The following is a 23,126-nucleotide window of genomic DNA, read 5'->3' as shown; positions in this document are numbered from 1 at the left end:
ATAATACCGATGACGACGACGATGGCGAGGGTGGAGAATATCCGATAACGCTCCGCGCAAACTACAACACGATGAGATGCGCCCACAGAATAAACTTTGGCAAGCATTGTATCGTTGCTGGGATTCTCGTTGAAGCGTATACTGCGTCCGCGAAGATGGCACGAATCAGACATCGCTCAACATAATGACGTAAATTTTATCCACATAGTGTGTAACGTAATCGCGAGCAGCAACGGCAAAGGTACACATACGATATACGAATTTTCGCCGAGCATGCCATCATCAGGATATAAGATATCGAAAAGACCCGCGCAGATCATTTACTTGTCGATCAACGTACGGAGCATTACGGATCATTACGATACGCGGTATTTATAGGATGGAATTATTCCATTTTTTTATACGGAAAAAGATCCATTTTTTAAAGTTATTTTATAATTGTTTAACTGCAAAAATCGTTTTGTTATTAAGTGTACGTGATAATGCAACTCTTGAAGAAGAAAAATTACCCTGTATATTGATGTGACTGCTCAAAGATGAAAAAATTTTCCGCAGACAGGTTTTTAGTGAACAAATGGCTTTTTGCAAAAACTAATGAACATTTCAGGCTTGTTCAGGGCTAGAATTGTTCGTCATTCGAAGGACATTTTACGAGAATTTCTAAGCTTTGCGTTTAAATCTCAATGAACAGAGAGCGAATGAAGAAAGGGCCTTTTTCGATGTTTTCATTTTTTTCTATTAAACTAATAGATCGATTTTATTGTTCCACGTCTCGTTTTGTAGGTATTTTGAATATCTTCATTTTTTATACGTAATTTTTTTTCATACAAGCATCTTTCGTTTTATAAGCGAAAAACGTGCTTTTTGCAACTTCGCAAACTATTCGATTTTTTTGCATATTTTCTTCACAAATCTCAAACATACGCATTTCTTTTCTGATAGCTTTTCGAGACTTTCGTGAAAAGAAATGCTGGTTTATAATTTTTTTCCGGTAAAATTCTACTTCTACTGAACTATTTTTGCTACTCGAGTTTAGGGACGGATATACTATATAACGAGCATGGAAAATCGTAAACAATTAAGTATCTTGTAAATTGTTGCGTTTTAGCATGATTTATACTATTCTGGATTAATGGAAGAGGTACACTATTACTACAATTTATTAAAACTTATATGTTATTTAGAATGCCTCCCCGCCTCTTATTGAGGCTGAAGTTGAGATTGCCAAAAAAGCAGTTTTGGTCGCTTGAAACAAATAATTAGTGTAAGAAGGAGCTCGCTGTCTTATTCACTCTCGACGCGCTGCAGCGCAGGTGAGAACACGAACATGGGCTTGTGCTTAAGTGTGTCGTTATCTGTTTCGTCAGACCGTCGTCTGATTCTGTGTCGCCACCGTCAATGCAAAGTTCTTGGCTGAATAGGAGCCTTAATGTACGTTTTGCGTCTCGCTTGTGTATGCGGACACTCCTTTTATCAATTAAATAAACCAAGAGACTGCCTTGACTGCTTTCAATAATAATCTTTATTGAGTACAAGATATAGATCGATAACTAATCCGTACTGTATGGAGGTTAATAAGGGACTCTCTATTTCCCTTCGGAAGTAAATATTATCTATCCTGCTGTTTGACAACATGGGTGATCACGTGAAAGTTCGCTGCGCGAAATTCAAATGTATGATCGACGCTTAAATATATATTATATATTATATATTTATATACATATATATTGTATATATATATATATTAGGTGTAGTAAAAAAAAATCCATTATTTTTCTAATAGATGGCTTTAGTAATCTGTATCGTAGACGAGATACAGATTACTAAAGCCATCTATTGGAAAAATAATGGATTTCTTTTTACTACACCTAATATATTATTTATTTAGATTATAATCCTAAATTAATAAATTACCGTAAAAAACAATAAATTAATGTATTCAATTCATGTATTCCTTATATTCAATATAATAATAAATAGTAATAAAAAAGGCAATAGGAGTCGTCGTAGGTGTAATTGCGCAGTGTCAAAAATTAAAATAACTATCTTACATACTATGTTACAATAATTTAAACAGCCTGAATGTTTTGAATCATATTTGGGCCACCTTCAGCAGAAATGATGTATAATTTTATGATAATGTCTATGAAGAGATGAGAGCCAAAACGTTCAGACGTTTAAATTATTGCATCTAGCGACTCTTATTTTTTTTTTATTATTTATTATAATCCGAAAGGAATATCTATTACATATTTTGAAAACTTCAAAATAAGCATATCAATTGTCGCTATGTGCTTAAAGTGACAGTAATTGAGACAGTTATCCTATTTTAAAGGAGGATATTAAAAATAGACCGATTTTTGCCCACAAAAGTAAAAGGAATAACATTTTTTATAGATTTTGATCTCACGAATACGATAATGTTAATAAAGTTTGAGATCGATAGAGAACATCTTGAAAATTGAACACGAACATGACACATTTAAACAAATTTTATTATTCTTGCTCACTTTTCAAGGTGTTCCCTAAACAAATTTTTAAATAATTTTATCTTTTTAAAATTCTACTTACGGCAAACTATATCTGTAAATATTGACGAAAACTTTTCAAAAATATTTTTATGCTTGGAACATATAATAATTTGTTGCAAACAATGTCCTGTATGTACGTTGTTACTCTACAATCATATATAATATATGCCACATTTATAATCATTCTTCATTTTCAATTTTTTGGAAATCTATATAAATATTAGGTGTATAAATAAGTTTCCGCCGTTTGACAAAAGACGGCGCCACTAGCAAGCTATGGTTAAAATTGTCTGATAAACATTATATCGTAAGTCTTCTTGATGCTTCCATGGGTGCTGTCTATATAGCTAATCTGTGCTTCGCGGGTTTTCTCCATGTCTTGATCCATTCTTGATGTGCCAACGTTTCGTGGGCCTTGCAGTTCACTTCATCAGGGCGAGGATATCAGGCTGCTCCTCGCCCTGATGAAGTGGACTGCAAGGCCCACGAAACGTTGGCACATCAAGAATGGACCAAGACATGGAGAAAACCCGCGAAGCACAGATTAGTTATTATATCGTAAGGTTGGACATATGTCAACAACATAACCTTGAAATACTAGCGATTTTGTATCAGCATCATATATATTTTTTTGTGCGAAAATGCCGAGTTTTGAGCCGAATAAGCGTCATTTGCGGGAACTTTTGATTTACTTCTTTAATTTGAAGAAATCTGCAGCTGAGGCTCATCGATTGCTTGTAGAAGCATATGGTGAGGCTGCCTTAAGTGAGAGAAGTCATCGTGAATGGTTTCAAAAATTTAAGAACGGTGAATTTGACGTCGAAGACAAAGAACGTAGCGGAAGGCCGAAAGTGTACGAAGACGCGGAATTGGAAGCATTGAATGAAGATTCGTGCCAAACGCAAAAAGAACTTGCACTTACATTAGGAGCGACTCAACAAGCAATTTCACATCGTTTGAAATCATTGGAAATGATTCAAAAGCAAGGGAATTGGGTTTCATATGAACTGAAGCCGAGAAACGTTGAACGTCGAGTCTCCATATGTGAAATGCTATTTGTCAGGCATAAACGAAAGGGTTTTTTACATCGTATAGTCACTGGTGATGAAAAATGGATCCACTACGATAACCCAAAGAAGAGAAAATCATGGGGATCACCTGGCCATGCTTCAACATCGACAGCCAAGCCGAATATTCATGGAAAAAAACTCATGTTGTGTATTTGGTGGGATCAGCTTAGTGTCGTGTATTATGAGTTGCTCAAACCGAACGAAACCGTTACTGGAGCTCCCTACCGAACACAATTGATGAGATTGAGCCGAGCACTCAAGGAAAAACGCGCCCATTACTACTCCAGACATGACAAAATTATTCTCCTGCATGATAATGCTCGACTACATGTTGCGGCGCCGGTCAAAACCTACATGGAAACACTCAATTGGGAAGTTCTACTCCACCCGCCGTATTCACCAGACATTGCCCCTTCCGATTACCATCTATTTCGATCGATGGCGCATGGCCTGTCTGAGCAGCACTTCACATCATATGAAGATATCAAAAATTGGATCGATAATTGGATAGCCTCAAAAGATGAAGAGTTCTTCCAACGCGGTATCCGTATGCTACCAGAAAGATGGGAAAAAATAGTGGCTAGCGATGGACAATACTTTCAATAAAACATTATGTATCGTTCTTTCACAATAAATGCTTAATTTTTGATAAAAAACGGCGGAAACTTATTTGTACACCTAATATAATATAATATAATATTAAAATATTAATTTATTAAAATTCATGATAAATTTCGAGTATAAATAATTATATGAAATTACCAAAAATTGTTAACAACTTTTTAAAGCAGGAAATTTATTTTAAAGTAGAGAATTTTTATTTTATATAGCAGTACTATTTTTTGTCTCTCTATTAACAATTTTTTAAAACAGGAAACTTATTTTAAAGCAGAGAATTCTTGTATTATATAGTTGAATTTTTTTTTGTTAATAACTTTTTAACGGAGGACCGTCACCTAAAAGCTGTTGGAAGTCACTCAGGGTTATGTCCTTGACGACATATGTCAAGGTCAAGGTCATTGGGGAATGCTCCCTTAATCTAAATTTTTACCTTTAAACATAATGATATCAACGATAACACAATAAAAACACAATTTAGAATACAATAGAGAACACAACAGTAAAACATAAGAAAAATAATTATATTATAATTTAATTATTTGAAATATAAATTAAACTAATTATTTGAATTATAAATAAATAAATTATAACAAATAATGGAATTATAACTATTAATTGAATTATAATCTAAATTAACAGTTGTTAAGAAAAAATATAATCTCCACGGATAACAGTAAAAATATGAAGTAAAAACGGTATGAATATATCAGCATACGTTTTATTGCGAAACACGAAACACACATTGATATGTTCATACGATCCATTTACAAACGTTTAATATTGCAAATTATTGTAGATGCGATTTGTGATGTGATTCGTTTATATATATTTGTCCAGTTGTTTGCTATTTTTAAATTATTTCTAATGGAAATCTCTCATGAATTCTAATATTTTAATATTCTAATATTTTACAGATTTAAAAATATTGAAAAAGATGTTTAACAATAAATGTAGGAAATTTTTGATCGCATGAGAGAATGAGCGAAAGTTTTTAATTATTCGAAACACTTCTGGAGGCTCTCAATAAACTATTTCTTTCCTATCACTAATGGTCTTACAGAGAAACATATGGTCCACCTTCAATTTTGATGAACTTAGAGTATGTTGTAAAAATAAGAGATATATTATTTTATAAGATAAAATTTCGCTTTTAAGGACTAAAACAATCTTTCGAAAAAATTTGTTTAAAAAGTTGTTTTTTTCTGTTGAAACGGTACATGTATAATAATATATAATAATATATAACTGCACACAGCAAGTCCTCGTATATAATCATTTTCCTCTTTTTTCATCTACTTGTACCGTTCTCTCTGGTGTTCCCCAGAGTTCCATTCTCTTTACTCTTTAATATCTTTGTCTCTGATTTATCTAATGTTTCTCTGTCCTCTTCATGTATGCAAATGACGTAATTCTTTTCAAATTCTTTCACTCATTTGATATTTTAACAACCTTCTGCTTTGAATACAGACTTAAAATTTATCGCCGAATGGTCCACTAATAATGCATCTAAATCCTTCTAAATCATCTTTGCTAATTGTCAGTTCCTCATTATTGTTATCCCGTAGTCAGTCCTTCGACATTTCTCTTAATTCTATTCCAATTACTCGCTCCTCCTCTAATAAGATTCTTGGTGTCCATGTTGACTCTTCATGGTCATTCGAGTCACACGTGGCCATCAAGTGTCAGGCTGCTTATGCTCGTTTACGTTTTCTTTATCCTCTTCGCTTTTCCTGCTCTCAAAAACTTCTTACTTTTCAATTATTTGTTATTTCTCCATTTGATTATACTGATATCGTATACGTTCCTGCTCTTAACCAATTTCTGCTAAATCGTGAACAGCGTATCCAAAATTCTTATTTCCGCTTCTTCTCTATTGTATTCGTAAATACGACCACATATCTCCTTATTATCAGAGATCTGGCTAGTTTAAAATTTGGCAACGTTTTATTCTCCATATCTATGTTGTCTTGTATTTTCCCTCCTTCGCTCCTCTATATCTGCGACGTCTCCTTCAATTGAACTCAGAGCATCATTTCTTTTTTAACCTTCTTGTCACCAAGATTACTTATCCTTTCCCATATATAGGTCCACTAAGTTCCATTTCTTCTATACCTCTGTCAAACATTTTAATTTCCTTCCTGATTTAATAAAAACCTCTCCCTCTCTATCCTCCTTTCGTTCCGCTGCCTCGCATTTCATTACATCACTCACAGTATTTAAACGAGACTGATGTAATTAGTGTGTTTGCGGGTGTATGCGCGTGAGTGTATGTGTGAGTGTATGTGTGAGTGTATATGTATGGGTGTATGTGTGTGTGTATATGTTTTCAGCTCTTAGTTTACTTCTTATTGTTGTCTTATTCTGGTTTTGTTACTGGTAGGCTTTGTAACAGCAATTTTGCTGACGCACCATTTACAAGTTACTATTGTCTATTGTCTATTTATGTTTATATTAATCTATCTATAGTCTATCATACTTTATGTCTATTACTCTGTTAACATGTAGTCTTTTATAGCTTTGCAATAAACTAAATTAAATTAAATTAAATAATCGAAACTATAAGAGATAGAGAAAATTTATCAGAATGAAATAGCTAGAAGAATATATTTTAAAAGTATAATAAAAATAAATTTTTATAAATTGATTATTTATAAAACCTTTACCATATATTTAAAAAATACCATAACTGCAAAACATATCATATATACAAAAGACATATTTGCAAAAAATTACGTCTGTAAAAGACATCATGTTTATTAAAAAATTGTAATTCAAATCTACCAAGAATACAAATTTTATTTGTGATCGCCACCTCTTGATTATAAATTAATATTGATTCTATGATCTCTCTCTAGGTTTTATATAAGTTGCGTAAAAGAGGCAGGGGATTAGCTGGAAGGAGATTAATGCGATAATCTCACTTGAGGAGATTACACGCAAATTGCAACAATCCAACACTATTAAAAATTAAAAATAATAATTATTATTAAATATTATTAGGTGTTGGAATTAATTCGTAGCGTTTTACAAGAGATGGGAAGTGATGGGAAGTACTTTCATTAATGTATTTTTTAATGCTCATGTGAAATAAATAACATTCTTTCATTAAAAAAACGCTACGAATTAATTCCAACACCTAATATTATTATTATTTATTAATATATTTATTATTATTATTCTTTATTATTATTATTATTCAATTTGAACAAATTATTTTTTTTCTATCGTCAGTGATTTCAAACATTGCTCTCGCGCTTTTAGATTTTACCACCGAACATAGGAACGAACATAGAAAATTTTTGAACACACGTACGGGAGGACGCGCGATATTTTTTAATCATTCGATGCCTTTCCGGGACTACTATCTCAACAATAAAATATTTTTTTTCTATCATCAGTGATCTCAGACATTGTTCTTGTACTTTTAGATTTTACCAGACGCAGAAACGAACATAGAAAATTTTTGGTCACGCGTACGGGAAGGTGCGCGGGTTTTCTTAGTAATTCGATGCCCTTTTGGGACCGATCTTTGTTTCAAATGCCTGGACATACATTGGAAATTTTCGGTTACATGTATATATGGATTGTCAATTGTCTGTTTTTTCAGTGTGGGCTTACATTTAATTATCGCTCCACGAACTCTCCAAACTTGAATCACATATTTAATTTAATTATTAAATGTCGATTAATCTTTGTTATCACACTTGATTAATTTATGATATTAATATAAATTTTGTTGAAGACCCGGGGTTCTGAAACTTTTTATGTTCGGATAATTTATTTAATAAATAATTTAATTGACATGCGAGAAACTTGTTAGCTCGATCATTACTTGATTTAATTATTAAGTCTGCAATCGAGTTGCACATTTCGACTGATTTTGCCTATCGTCATCCCGACTCTTTTTGTTTCATAGTATTTAGATCACGCGCGGAGACATTAAACGCTCTAACTCAGGAATGATATTAGCCATAACTTATAGAGGGCACTATAGGACTCCGAAACATATTGTCTCACATTTACTGTTTGCAAATTTTTATTTTTATATATAATTATTATTATGATGTTAGAAACTCAATTTATGTTAAAAATGATTGTTTCTTTATTTTTTTCAGTATGCAAACTTCATTAACTACATATACATGTTTCTATTTTGAAGTGTTACTTTTGAGTTTCTAACTAATAATAATAATAATAATAGTAATAATAAAATTTGTGAACTGTGAATGACATTTCAAAGTCCTACAGCCCTTTAAATTTTAATACATTGCTTTGAATTAATATATACTATCAACGACCAAAAACAAACCAGCAATATAAGATGTTTTATTAAAATCTTAAAATTAATTTAATATATCATTAATATAAATATAACAATAGACGTTTCGACTTACAGAGTTTTTTCTCAAAATAATTAAATAAACCTATCTATTTCACTTAACAATATTGCAAATCAAGAATAATTTTTCCACATCAGTTGATGATTATTGATGGTGAACCAGGTCAATTTTTAAATCGATGTCCATAATTAAAAGTTACAAAATCCAATTCTCTTTTGACGATCAGAATTTCATTTAATCCCATAGTGTAAGACTAATGTCAAAATTACTTTGCCTAAATCACATTAAATTTAAAATTAATAGAATTAATACAATTTTGATAAAAAAAATTTTTATAAAAAATACAAAACTGACATTAATGGTATAATATGATTTCTTCCGGATTTTCAATATATAATATAATAATACTTTTCTTTAGTTACAAAATGATAAGAAAACGTCATGTATCATTTCCCACGGATGATGGAGAATATATATATATTTATATATATATACATACATTCAATAATGATTGGTGGAAGAACATAAAGTATTCTATTTGTTGTTTCTATTGGAATTACATTTCATTCGTATTATAATATGAATTTATTTATAAATTTTATTAATATGAGATGTCCAAAAAATTGAGATAATGATTTTCATCAATCTCAATTGTAAATTTAAGTCTTTGATAGTATGCGTTAAATTTTGTAAGGATATTCTCGATTTCATTCCTAGGAATGACAAATAATACATCGTCTACATATCTAAAGTATATTGATAACTATAATGTGCTTAATATGCTATTTTCTAAGGCTTGCATAACAATATCTGCAATAATTGGCGAAAGAGGGGAACCCATTGGAGTGTCATATGTCTGTGTATATATTGTGTTGTTGAAAATAAAATAAGTAGAGGTTAGAATAAATTCTATGGCTTTTAAAGATTTTGGTAAAGAAATAGATTCCTTAATGTGTTCCCATCTTTTCTCTGTGCCTGAATTCGCCAGATCTAAAGGGATGTTCATAAATAAAGTGACATCTAAAAAAACAAGCACATCTCAATCTCCCAATATTACTCCAGACAGCCTATATGACAGCATATAATTCAAAACTATTATTGATGTGTGCTTTGGGAATATTGTCCGAAATATCGTGACGTTTTCCTTTTTATCACTTTGTAACTAAAGAAAAGCGTTATTATATATTGAAAATCTATATTAAGAAATCGTATTACATCATTAATACAAAGTAATCTTGACATTAATCTTGACTGTGACTAAATGAAATTCTCATCTTCAAACGAGAATTGGGTTTTGTAACTTTTAATTATGGACATCAATTTAAGAATTGATTTGATTCACCATCAATAATCATCAACTGAAATTCACCATCAATAATCATCAACTGAAAAATTATTCTTGATTTGCAATATTGTTAAGCTAAATAGGTAGGTTTATTTAATTATATTGAGAAGAAGACTTTGTGAGTCAAAACGTCTATTATTATATTTATATTAATGGTATGGTTTTATATAATGTGTTTAAATAATGTTAAGAATGTAATGAATGTAATGTACACTATGATACTTCGTTGAGGTATTAAATTTATCTTAAATACATTTTTGTAAAATATGAGGTATCTTCCCTTGATAAAGTTTGGCAAATAAATCTTAAAAATTAAGTATTTTTCATATTGTTTTGGAATGGTGTATTAATATTACTAGCATATTATTATATTAAATATTCCACAGACAAATTCACATAAACATTTATGGAATGTGAAGTTAGCTGGAATTCTGATGTATAGTATTATTAATAAATCGACTATAAAAAGTTTCAATTATGTATCTAGCCGATATATTATAGATAATAAAGTGTCTGTTATATTAACGAGTATTGATAAATCATAAATTACCTCTATTTCTCTTATAAATAATACATTTTCTTCTAACTGTAAGTTATATAAATATCCACGTTTGATTAATCTTTCTGACACAACGTACATTTCTATTTCTCTTTGTCTTAAAAATACTTGATAAAACAAAATCGATATAATTTTCCTGGATTTGAGTTATCTGCTAGTTTAAAGAAATACAATTTATTCTTTTAACGCATAAATTTCCTTTAATATCAATATGCGTCGTATTAATAACGTTTCTTTTTTAAAATGTTATATAATTATAATCGAACATTCTACGATTAATGGCGATATTAAAATCGCTAAATTTCAACTTCTGCGCTGTATTTTAATCTCCATAGAAGAATTTTTATTTTCGTCTTACCTATTATTTTCGTATATGCGTCTTGATAGATGCAGCAGGTCGCGACATTTTCATTGACACATGAATCAGATATAAGTATAACGGCTCAATTGTAAATATGACATAGAAGAAGAGTAGCTGTCTTAAGACAGCTTAAAGTCATTATTTCGAAAAGCATGAGTTCTTCTAAAAATTGCAAGCATTATTCTTTGAAAATTTCGCTGGTGGCATTAGTTATATGATTCAAGCTCTCCCTCAACACTACACATCTATACCCCTCTATCCTCATCCCTTTACCCGACGTTTGTCTCTTTCTTTCTCCCACTCACGAACCCGAGGTACGCTCGCTCATTCAAGCTCGACCCCAGTCGACTCGCCAACGATTCAGTCGCGGTCGACCCGCCACGCTGCGAGCTTTGCTGAGTACGCGTCTGCTCCAAGGTGCCTTTTTCTCTCCTTCATTCGTCTCTGCTTCTCCTATGTTTTCTCCTGTATCTCTATTTGATCACCTCCGTCTTCCTATTGCACTATATTCTCTCCTTCACTCTCTTTTTTTCTCTGGGTTTCATCTCATTCCGATCGAGTCATCGTTCTTTAAGAAAGATAATGCAGTTCTCTTAAAGGAGCAACGAGATTTCTGTTTAATTCATCAACTGAAGGAAAACGAACTCGCGAACCAGGATTTGTTTGATATATCTCCATGGTGAAGGAGAGAAAGAAAAAGACAAAACGCTGTGTGGACGGAAGTGAGAGATAATCGCAAAATTGACTTGAAGGTTCGAAAATCTTTGGAGCTTGCTCCGCCGCAATTCATCGAGAGCTTGGACTCGTATGCGACAGCGCAGCGGATCTTGACAATTTTCTTACATTGCGAATGCGCCGATGAGAACTCGTCCCTGGAATCACAGCGAACTTGTAATGAATCGCTCTGATGTACGAGCAAACGAATGTCGAGTGGCCGAATATGTCGCGAATTCATGTAAAGAGAAATCATGACCGTGGAAAAAGGACGTTAGAATGTATCATCGACGACTATCACATTGTGCGGCTTCGCTCAAACGCGGAAACGAGCTCTTTCGATCACGTCGGCTTCCGTTTATGCCTAATAATTAATTTAAGATTACGGAAGAAAACTCTTATACAATAGTGTATGTATGAATGTTTTTCATCAAGAAATATATATCCACGAAGAGACAAGAAAAGGGGCGCGAGGATCGTGACAGCCTCAAAGATCGACGCATCCGGAGATGTTCCTCGAGGGCTGCGCGGTCCAGGGCTGGACGACTCACTTGCGTAAAAGGATGTATGTGCTGTCAATATGTGACTCGGTGAGCAACGCGCTGCGATAATGGAGTGATTCGGTAGTCGTGATAACGCCTATGGTACACGTGCGCGAATGCCAACAGATACGAGGGAGTCCTGTGAGAACGTGCTGCGTCAGGTACTTGACGCTTGACAGAACCAATTTTACTGGAAATTGCGAGGGATTGCAAGTGGAGATCCGAAAACTTATGTGAGTTTTCTATAATATACGTACCTACACACATTACAACTATTTTGATGATTATGACAAGACTTACTCTTTTTGGTGTTAAGAAGTTCTTTATCATATCCAAGTAAAGAAATTGGAAATATCGATAAAAATCATTCCGTTTACACATCTAAATTATAGATTTGATTATATGATCTCTCAATTTTGATGACATGGGTATAATAATAAAATTATTATGCTTGTATATTATTTAAGTTTCATGTGATTGTTTCTTTCCACTATGAATTATATCATGAAATAACATTTTAAAATAAAATAAACGGAATGTTTTTTGCAGAATTACGATTATAAGTAAAGCTGCAATAAATATTAAATAATATAAGCCGTACAACTTGATAGTTTTGACATGATTTTAAAAAAAAGATACAAATAGGTTTTTATTACTAACAGAAACTTTAGAAATTAATAAAAATGATCAGATAACCCATATCCTAAATTTATACATTCATATATTAATATTGTTAATTTTTAATACATTTATGTTACATTTCATGTAAAATGTTTAAGTGAAATGTTGAATTTGAAAAATTGCCATAACGTATTTGATATTTTTTGTTATACTTTTAAATCGCTAAATATAAAGTAGAAAGAAGAGTTCTCAATATCATATTAGTTAATTTAAATATATATATATATTTCGCCGAGATATTTTAAAGATATATTTTACTGATATGTATAATAATCTATGCTAATATCTTGCTATTTACTTTAAATTTGTTCCAAAGCTATATAAATAACATGAATTACAAAACTATTAACAGATTTTTATGTACATTTATATGTTGATTCACTGTCATGTCGACAAACAGATTTTGTTTACTAGTTTAGCGAGGTCGTACATACACATACGCGAAGCGCGAGAAAATTATATTTAGCAAATGAGATCCTATCGTGTCGCATGGAATTGCTTTGCGTGACATGAGAAATAAGTATTTACAGCTATTTATCCGCGTGCGCCTGTGCTATATTTCGTTTGCAATTTTCGATAAAGAATATTGTCAATATGTGTTATAAATTTTCTATTTATGCAGTAAATTATTTAAATTAATCAAATTTGTTCATTGAAACAAGAAATGAAAATAGGAGTAATATAAAAGCAGGAGTGAAAGTAGAATTTTTAACAAATGGAAAAGTAAAATTATTATTTATTGTAACATTAAATGTTTGTACAAAATTCTTTAATAAAATAGTTTATAAAAAATTCAATTTTTATGTTAAGAAAACTTATACGAGTCTTACACGCGCCGCACGCGCAGCACACACACACACATACACACACACACACACACACACACACACACACACACACACACACACACATTAAAATATGAATCAAGTTTATTTACAAGTGCAGTTTCGAAACAGCAGGCACCTGTCGCGTATCAGTTACAACACAGCAATGTTACCTATATGTTCTATTCATTTGTGTGCTTCAAGAAACTTTTTTGTGTGATTCAAATAATAATACTTTATACCTTCACATTACATTAGATTATTCGCATTATACAGTTTTGATGAATTTAATTGATAAACTTTGTATATTTCAGAGAGTATGTATTCTAAAAGATATGTACATAATAAGGTACGTCTATAATAAGCTATATATAATATTGGCATAAAATTATGTTTTATTTACAAAACTTTGTTTATATAATGCCTAAATAAACATGGATTAAATTTTTCGTTATATGTATGTATATATTTAATATAAATTACATTTTGTAAAAAAAAAAGTTAAAATGTTAATTTCTATATTAAAAATATACATTATAAAATTGATATTTAATTCATTTTAATTGTTTGTATGTATATAAAAGTATGTATGTATATAAAAGTATTCCAGATGCATTTGTTTTTTTTTATCCAATATTATAGACATTATAGACAACTTGAACACTATGTTATATTTTTTAAATTTATTCTATCAAATTATATTTACCACACTTGGAAATCTAATATTGGCAATTTTACTAAAAAAGAGTAATTAATTACGAGTAATTAAGAGTAATTAATTATAATAAAAAAGTATTAATTATTATTTTAAATAATAAAATCATTGTTCACTTCTTTTAGTACTCCAAGTAAGTAATTAATTAATATCTTTCAGTAATATATAAATTAAATTTCTGTAAAGGAATGCATTGAACATGTACCAATTTTAAAGAATTAGCATTTCAAAATCGAAATAAGTATTCATTTTTATCTGAGGGATTGGTCACTAGCGGTTATAATACAAAAATTACTCTTGATACGGGGATTACCTTTAAATTACCTCAGATTACTTAAGATTACCTAATATTACCTCAAATTATTCCAGATTATCAAATATTAGCTTAGAATATTTAAAATTACGTCACATTTTTCTGAAATTACCCAAGATTTTTCCAAATTTACTTTACTCATCTAAGATTATCTTATACGAGTAAAGTATTATTTTTTCAGATCACTCCACCATATCTTTATAAATCACTATGATAAGTATCTTCGAGAACATCGATTTAGATTTTTATTTATGAAAAAAACGCAATTTTACAAAACGAATATTTATTGCATACAGAAACATAATAATAGAAAAATTAAATTTCACAAACAGAATGTGTATTATACAAGTGTATAGATCGTAACAAGTTCGATTACTCATAACGCTTGAAATTTTTTAATACTAACAAAACAATATCCAATTGAATATAAATATTAATAGATTTTCTTCTTCTTCTTCTTCTTTTTTTTATATTTCTAGCCTGTGTTACATCTTTCACATATGCTTATGATGCGCACGTTGATTATTCAATTGCCACGAGCATATAGGACCTATAGTTTTAATGTCGGTTCTAAACGCGGATTTTTCGAGAGGTGTTTCTATGGGCAAGGATACTCTTGGAAGGTTGCCGGCCTTTTCCGAGTGTAAATATTTTGGTTCCTGGATCAAACCCGGGACCTCTGGCATGATAGACCAGTGCAATGTCTGCCATGCCATGTTAACACTCAATAAGTATATTATAAAATAAAAAATATTTTAAAAAACACCAATAGTAACACAGACTCTTTGTTAAACGATATCACAACTTACAATTAATGTTAAATTAAAAATTTTGCGAATAATCAAGTTAAGTATAAATAAAAAGATACATTTGCGAAACAAATATCTGAAAACTTTTATGTGTATGTACTTAATTATTATGCAAGTCCTGGCGTAATTAAAATTTTTTTTACCTTTTTTGAATTATTTTATGATCAGTTTTCTAACAGATTAAGAAATAATTAAAGGATTAACACCTTGCATATTAATAAAGTTATAAAAAAAAAATATATATCTATTCTCAATTTCTTGAATATCATCTTTTTGCGACCACTTAAAAACTTCTAAATTTTAAAACAGAAATTTTATTTTAAATATAATTAGTATATTATTGTAAAAAGTAGTGTCGCCAGTCATAGGGAATTCTCCCTATTAGTAGGAACATTTAGTAGCAAAAATCACGTAGGGAGGATTTGGTTAAATTTCGTAAAATGTACGGATATTTTAATAATTTGGCAAATTCAATATTTGGTATTGAAAGTATGAGACGTTATTTTTTTTAAACTTCTTTGTTAATAACTTTTTGATGAATAACGAGCGATGGCTGAAATTTGTTGGAGGTCACTCAGAGTCATAACCTTGACATACAACATAAGGTCAAAGTCAATGGGGGGTCCCCTAATCTGGAGTATAATTTTAAAACAATTATTTTTTAATAAAAACATTTTTTGAAATAACTGTTTTCTTAAAATATTATTGACATGCATGAATAGAGATAATTTTATTGTAAAATTTTTAAATGAGATACATAATGTTTTTATATAAGATACATGTATTTTTGAATAGTTTTTGAGGTATATAAAAAAAAACTGAAAACCGCTTTACACGAAACATAATTCCAAAATCCTTTAAAAATCCGTTTTTAAACAGTAACTAATATTTTTTAAATCCAGATATTTACTAAATAGTAACTTACATGTATACAAAGTTTTAATAAAATCAAAATTTAACATTTCATGAGATTTTCTCATAAGCGAAGTTATGCAAGATGTATGTATATAATGTATATGTTATTATTACGTTCTTTTTATGTAATTGTGTGATAATTGTGTTTGATAATTGCAAGTATAATAATAATTATTTTCTTTGACAGTTTCATTGAATTTATTAAAATGTATACAGTTATTCCAATAATTTCATATAATTTTCAGGTAAAATAATAAATGATAAATACATATACACTATTTCCTACAATATTTACAAATATAAATTATTTATCTTATTATCTGTATGTTGGAAACGTGAATAAATTAGTATTTAGATCAAACTTTTATATCATAACAAATGCAATGAATAATTTGCAGAAAGACTTATATGATTTCTAAACGATTATATTTGCAATGTTAAATATATACATATATATATATGTATATATATATATATATATATATATATTTATATATATATAGGGTGTTTGGAAAATAATGATAAATCTTTCGCCTATATGAAAGGTTCAAAGATTTCAAAAAATTCTTTTTTTAATATGAGAAATAAATTTTAATTTTTAATATTGTTTCCATAGTAGTAGATAGTACAAAGTTTTTATAGATATAGTTCGTTTACCTTCAAAATAGCAAATAATACTTAATAAATTAAGTTTTTGTTAGGTGCGGCATATATATCTCCAGTTTTGTAAACTGCACGCAGAAATTATTTTCAATCTTGAATCGTAATCGTGAGCTGAACTGAGATTGTAATATTATATATTAATATAAATAAATAAATTAACAAGCAATTTAATAATATTGATAATAAACATCTTAGAAAAATGTAAATAATTTATTATTAATGAGCATCTTAAGAGCTGTAAATGATTTATGGCGAATATAACTAAAATGTATCTTAAAATCGTTTTAAAATGCTCAAGAGTAAAAATGCATTATAATAAATATTGACTATTGGCTGTATATTGGTATATTTACACTCCATTGAATGTCAAGCAAATATAGGTATTAGATCCGCTATCTAAGTGGAGATATTAAAAGCGGCAAATATAATAATTATAAGGACTATAATACATCTTCCTTTTTATCGAGATGACATTTTTAAATACCACAAAAACATAACATGTTTTCGCTTGGTGTGGCATTTATTAAAAGGCAAGCAAATTGTATACAAAATACTAATCAAAATATTTTGTATACAAAATACTAATAATAAAAATAATTATTTAAAACATGAGATTAATCAGAAAAATTTAAAAATCGTGCTTTTAAATAATATGTATAAGTATTCTAAATCAAGTATTACACATATTTCTTCTTCTGTTTCTATTCTATTCTCTTTCAGCAATATACTTTTCCTCATTGATTTTATAGGTTGGCCACTAAAAGAAAGAGTAATCCTCTTGTGAATCATCGTTTTCTGCAGCATAAAATTCAATTTCATTCGATTCCACGAGACTTTTGAGGGCGTTATTACGCCTTTGTATCGCGGAACTTTTGAGAATTGTGGATACACCGAGCTTTGGCAAAGGTTAGAAAAGTATAAGGGTGTTTCCAAATTATGTGACGACATGGTCGTTTAACAGATTTTAAAATAGCTACTTATGTATTCAATTCTAAAAGCAAAATCTAAACGCTATTTAATATAATAAAGTGAAATGTTTTAGTATATACTTTTTAAGATGTATACAACAATATCTATTTTGGATAGTTTGCAAAATTATCTATTTAATTTTTTCCTTCTTATCAAGATCAAAAGAGAGACGTTTATCTTTACCGCAATTTATTTGAACACGCAACATGCACAAACACAATGATTAAATTAGAAAAAATAACATTAGAGATATTAGGTATATAAATCATTGATGACATATGCAACTTTTAAGGCTAACATTAAAACTATTTCTATAGAATCGCGTTCTATACACACACACATACATACACACACGCACGCACACGCACGCACACATGTACACACACAGAGTGACAATTATAAAGATTTTAAAAATATATATCGTCAATTTTGTACCGCATGACATATTACTCAATTTTTTTTCTTCTGAAAGAAAAGTTTTTTGTATAATTAGGGGAGACCGGCTAATAGACTCATTTTTCAGTTTCGAATTTTTACAAATAAAATTATGAGACTTATCGAAAAAATGAATTCTACTACATACATTTGACTACCTAATAATATTTTAATAATAAGGGGAAACTGATAATTAATATGAAAAAAATGCATTTTTCTAATGCATTCTATTTGATTCAACTAGCCCCGGGACCGGGATAATTCGACTAAGATTATTAAAATATACAGGGTGGGCCATCTATTGGTACGTTTTTGAATTTCGTCGTATGGCAACACCGAACGAGCTACAGACCCGAAATTTTGACAGTTTATTAGTCATACCGTCCGCGGCACGAAACAACATGTTTTCTCTTGAAGAGCGTTTTGAAATTTTAAAAACTTATTTTCAAAGTCAGTGCTGTGTCGCCGAAACTGTACGAATTTTGAAAAGAAATATGGGTCGTGATAGAGCACCCACCGAAGGAGCTATACGCAAATTGGTGAGGAAAGTTCGTGAGAAAGGGATGTTAGTGGATGACAGAAGTGGTCCCAGAGCTCGGACAGTGCGCACACCCGAGAATATTGAGGCTGTGGCCCAAAGTGTGAGACAATTCCAGCTTTGAAAAACAATATTACGACTGTTTTGAGTGAAATTGGCGCCGAGGTAGTCCAAAATGTCATTAATAATTGGGGTGACCGAATGGCATACTGTAAGGCCAGTAGAGGGAGCCACATGAACGAAATCGTTTTTCATTCTTGACGCGGATACTTTTAGCTTCACAACAAAAAAAAATTAATAAAAAATATCAATGTATGCTCATTTGATCGCATTTTTAAAAACGTACCAATAGATGGCCCACCCTGTAGATAAATGTATTTTAAGCTACATCTTTGGCTACATATTAATAAAACTTTTATAAAAATATATTTTAAACACAAACATTTGGTTCGCAGGGCAAACAATACTTCTTTTTGCAAAAACACGTCGAATAAGTCTAGTTTTCGAGATTGGACATGAAGGAACTAAATTTATAACATTTACTACTGAGGAAAATCTCTTTAAAGGAATGAAATTTTGAATAAGTATTATACGAATCATCACTAAATGAGTCATACAGTTCCATGCTGTGATTAGTCTACTATCCCCATCCGTTTATTTTTTAAAAACATTAATATATGATAACAGAGACACATAACAAAAAAATCTGATGGATTTTATTAAGTAAGAACTATACTTACTATCTAAGTAGGAATCAAATAGACAATCATATACGATAGTAAAACAAAAACTTTAAAATATAACAATAAAAATATTTACTTAGGTGTATAATTTTTTTTAAATTATGGCATAACTTCTATTATAGATGTGTTCGCAACAAGATGTTACAGCAGACTTAGTGGCAGTCGCTGCTGCGTGCTCAAACACGTTTACGCATGTCTCGCGTGTTTTGTTCTTAATGTAGCCTCGATTATTCTACTTATCCCTATATTCAACTGACTCCGGTCTCCCCTATATTTCTTTACAATGTCATGTAAAATTAAATAACATTCATTTCTTTGTAATATTACAAAAGAATAGTTTCCAGAAAAATGATTATTTAATTAAAATTTGTTGCTTAATTTTTTGATAACTGAATTTGAATCGGCCCACTAAATAAAGCTTACCAAACTATGAAAGTATAATTTTTTATGTATGTGTATACATATATATGTGTATGTATATGTACATACATATCTTGCGTGCGTGCGTGCGTGCGTGCGTGTGTGTGTGTGTGTGTCGCGTCCATTTTATATTTTATATATCACTTGTTTTTTTCCAAAGAATATCACGAGAATATTTTTGCTGCAAAATTTTTAGTTTTTTAAAATAAAATATATTTAACCTTTTACATCAAATGATAATAAAAATTGGTTGGTTTCAACAGCGGATTTATAAATGTAAATACCGTAAACAGAAAAAAATATTTGGAAAATGAGTTGAGAAGATTGAAAAGTAAACTTTAATTATATTTTATTTAACTTTTCGTTATATTATTAGGTGTTGGAATTAATTCGTAGCGTTTTACAAGAGATGGCACAAGCAGTACACTATTTCGTTGTTACCTATAGTTCTGTATACATTGTAAACATCTATCATAGGACGTCATTTGCCGTACATAACCTTGAAATCATAAATAACAATACTGTATAATTCATTGAATATGTCAAAATTTGTGCCAGATAAAGTGTTTTTGCGGGGAGTTTTGCTTCATTACTTTAATATGAACAAAAGTGCAGCTGAAGCTCATCGTATTTTAGTGGATGTGTATAGTGAACATGCTCTGGCTGAGCAAACGTGTAGGAAGTGGTTTGCACGTTTTAAAGCTGGTGATTTCGACTTGGATGACAAGGAGCGACCTGGTCAGCCGAAAAAATTTGAAGATAACGATTTGCAGGCACTGCTCAATGAAAACTCATGTCAAACACTTAAAGAATTATCTACGTCATTGGAAGTTGACTTCTCAACAATAGGAAAACGTCTTAAAAGTTTGGGCATGATCCAGAAGGAAGGACATTGGGTCCCATATGAATTGAAACCAAGGGATATTGAGAGACGTTTTCTCACGTGCGAACTGCTGCTTCAACGGCAGAAAAGAAAAGGTTTTTTGCATCGGATTGTTACCGGTGACGAAAAGTGGATCCATTATGACAATCCAAAGCGCAGAAAGTCATGGGTTAAGCCCGGCGAACCATCAACATCAGTGGCAAAGCCCAATATCCATGGCTCAAAGCTCCTGCTCTGTATTTGGTGGGATCAGAAGGGTGTCATATACTACGAACTGCTAAAACCGCATGAAACCGTTACTGGAGATCTCTACCGACGGCAACTGATGCGCTTGAGCCGTGCATTGAAGCAAAAACGGTCGGAATACTTCGAAAGACACGATAAAGTCATCTTGCTGCACGACAATGCTCGCCCACACGTTGCAAAACCGGTAAAAACATATCTGGAAACACTTAAATGGGAAGTGCTACCGCACCCGCCGTATTCTCCTGATATTGCACCTAGCGACTACCACTTGTTTCGATCATTAGCTCATAGCTTGTGCGAGCAGAAGTTCACATCTTACGAAGATTGTACAAAATGGTTCGATTCCTGGATTTCATCTAAAGATGAACAGTTCTTCCGACGCGGTATTCATTCACTGCCCGAAAGATGGTCAAAAGTAGTAGAAAGTGATGGGAAGTACTTTCATTAATGTATTTTTTAATGCTCATGTGAAATAAATAACATTCTTTCATTAAAAAAACGCTACGAATTAATTCCAACACCTAATATTTCTGTCAATTATACTATTATTTTTTTATACATTATCCTGTATAATATTTGGTTTTTAATTTGTTGATTGAATGATTACTAATAAATAGTATAATTTTTTTTTAAAGGTCTTTTCGCAATTATTCACGGTTTTTTGCAAAAATATTCTTAAATACGAAAATAGTTTAAAATTAGGAATTTATTATATTCAACAATAAATTATGTTGTGATAACAAATGACAATAAAACATGATTTTTGCATAACGGAACGAGATATGATAATTTGTGATCCGCTTAAGGTAACTTTTGCATCTACAAGTGATCGCATAAGCTAACTTGAACACGAATCTGTTTCTTATGCGTACCTACCGATTTAACCCAGCGGAATTATGTATTACAATGGGTAACCTGCACTTGAACGAGGTACATAATGTTAAGAAAAGCAATGTGTGTTTAACCTTGCCTCGAAAGTAGTACTTAATGAACGGTTACATATCTATTGCAAATGGAATCGTGTGTTCTAAATTCCTTATTGTATTAACGTAGCTACTTTTAATATTTTTTTTTATTAGATACATGATACGATGTATTTTGATTGTTAGCATAAGATTGGATGTACATAATAATTTTCTAATGAGACATTGTGTATATATCTATTATTGTACAAAATAGTTTTTAAACTCCAATTTGAATTACATTCGGAAAATATAATACATCCAAATAGCATGACATGACGTCTATGAACTTATATTGACAATGAGTATATGAAAAAACGTAAGTAAAAAAAGATAATCATTTTTAAACTGTAACTTTTAAGTTATCCATTTCTGGAAATTTAATTATTTAAAATATTAAAGAAAATATAGGAAATGAGAGTATGACGCGGTAATTGGTGCGCAAATAATGTGCAAATTTTTTTATAGCACAAGAATGCATTTAACTTACTTAACAAATCGAACGAAAAATTATTTTTATCAATTATTAATCAATTCGGCCGTATTTTGCAACCGAATTGATTAATAATTGATAAAAATAATTTTTATAATGGTGAGAAATATTTTAAAAGATAAAGAATGCTATTGATTACATTATATAGACAAGATTTTATAAGTTATTTAAAGTATCACAATTTTTTGACATTGTCTGAGCAACGGTTGTCAAAATTCTATTAAAATATCGTTACTTTAAAAACATTTGCGACATTATTATAAAGATGCATGGCCAACGACCAAATAAAATGATAAATTTCATAAAAATTTCGAAATTGTATAATTGAGCAAAATCACTATAATGCTATTATGTCTGCTTCAAAACTAGTTATATTTGTCTTTGTTTACTAGTAACATGTTAAGATCATCTTGAAAAATGTTTTGAAAAACATT

The 23,126-nt window shown here is 30.5% G+C and overlaps 2 long non-coding RNA genes across 3 annotated transcripts in view; one reads left to right on the top strand and one right to left on the bottom strand.

Annotated features, from left to right (window-relative positions):
• The window catches only part of LOC147907157 (uncharacterized), a 106,920-nt gene that overhangs the window by 53,967 nt on the left and 29,827 nt on the right, over positions 1-23,126 (bottom strand). The window lies entirely within an intron of this gene.
• LOC105143425 (uncharacterized) overlaps positions 11,152-23,126 on the top strand; it is a 95,902-nt gene continuing 83,927 nt past the window's right edge. For both annotated transcript variants that reach the window (XR_015547733.1, XR_015547732.1), the window contains exons 1-2: positions 11,152-12,131; positions 12,210-12,316. This is a non-coding gene — a long non-coding RNA (uncharacterized LOC105143425). The remainder of the gene's footprint in view (positions 12,132-12,209; positions 12,317-23,126) is intronic.

The sequence above is a fragment of the Acromyrmex echinatior genome, chromosome 16 (genome assembly GCF_024713525.1).
Source record: "Acromyrmex echinatior isolate Ae372 chromosome 16, ASM2471352v2, whole genome shotgun sequence".
Classification (NCBI taxonomy): Eukaryota; Metazoa; Arthropoda; class Insecta; order Hymenoptera; family Formicidae; genus Acromyrmex; species Acromyrmex echinatior.
Note: the sequence above shows the minus strand (reverse complement) of the source record. Positions and strands in the feature narration are given on the sequence as shown.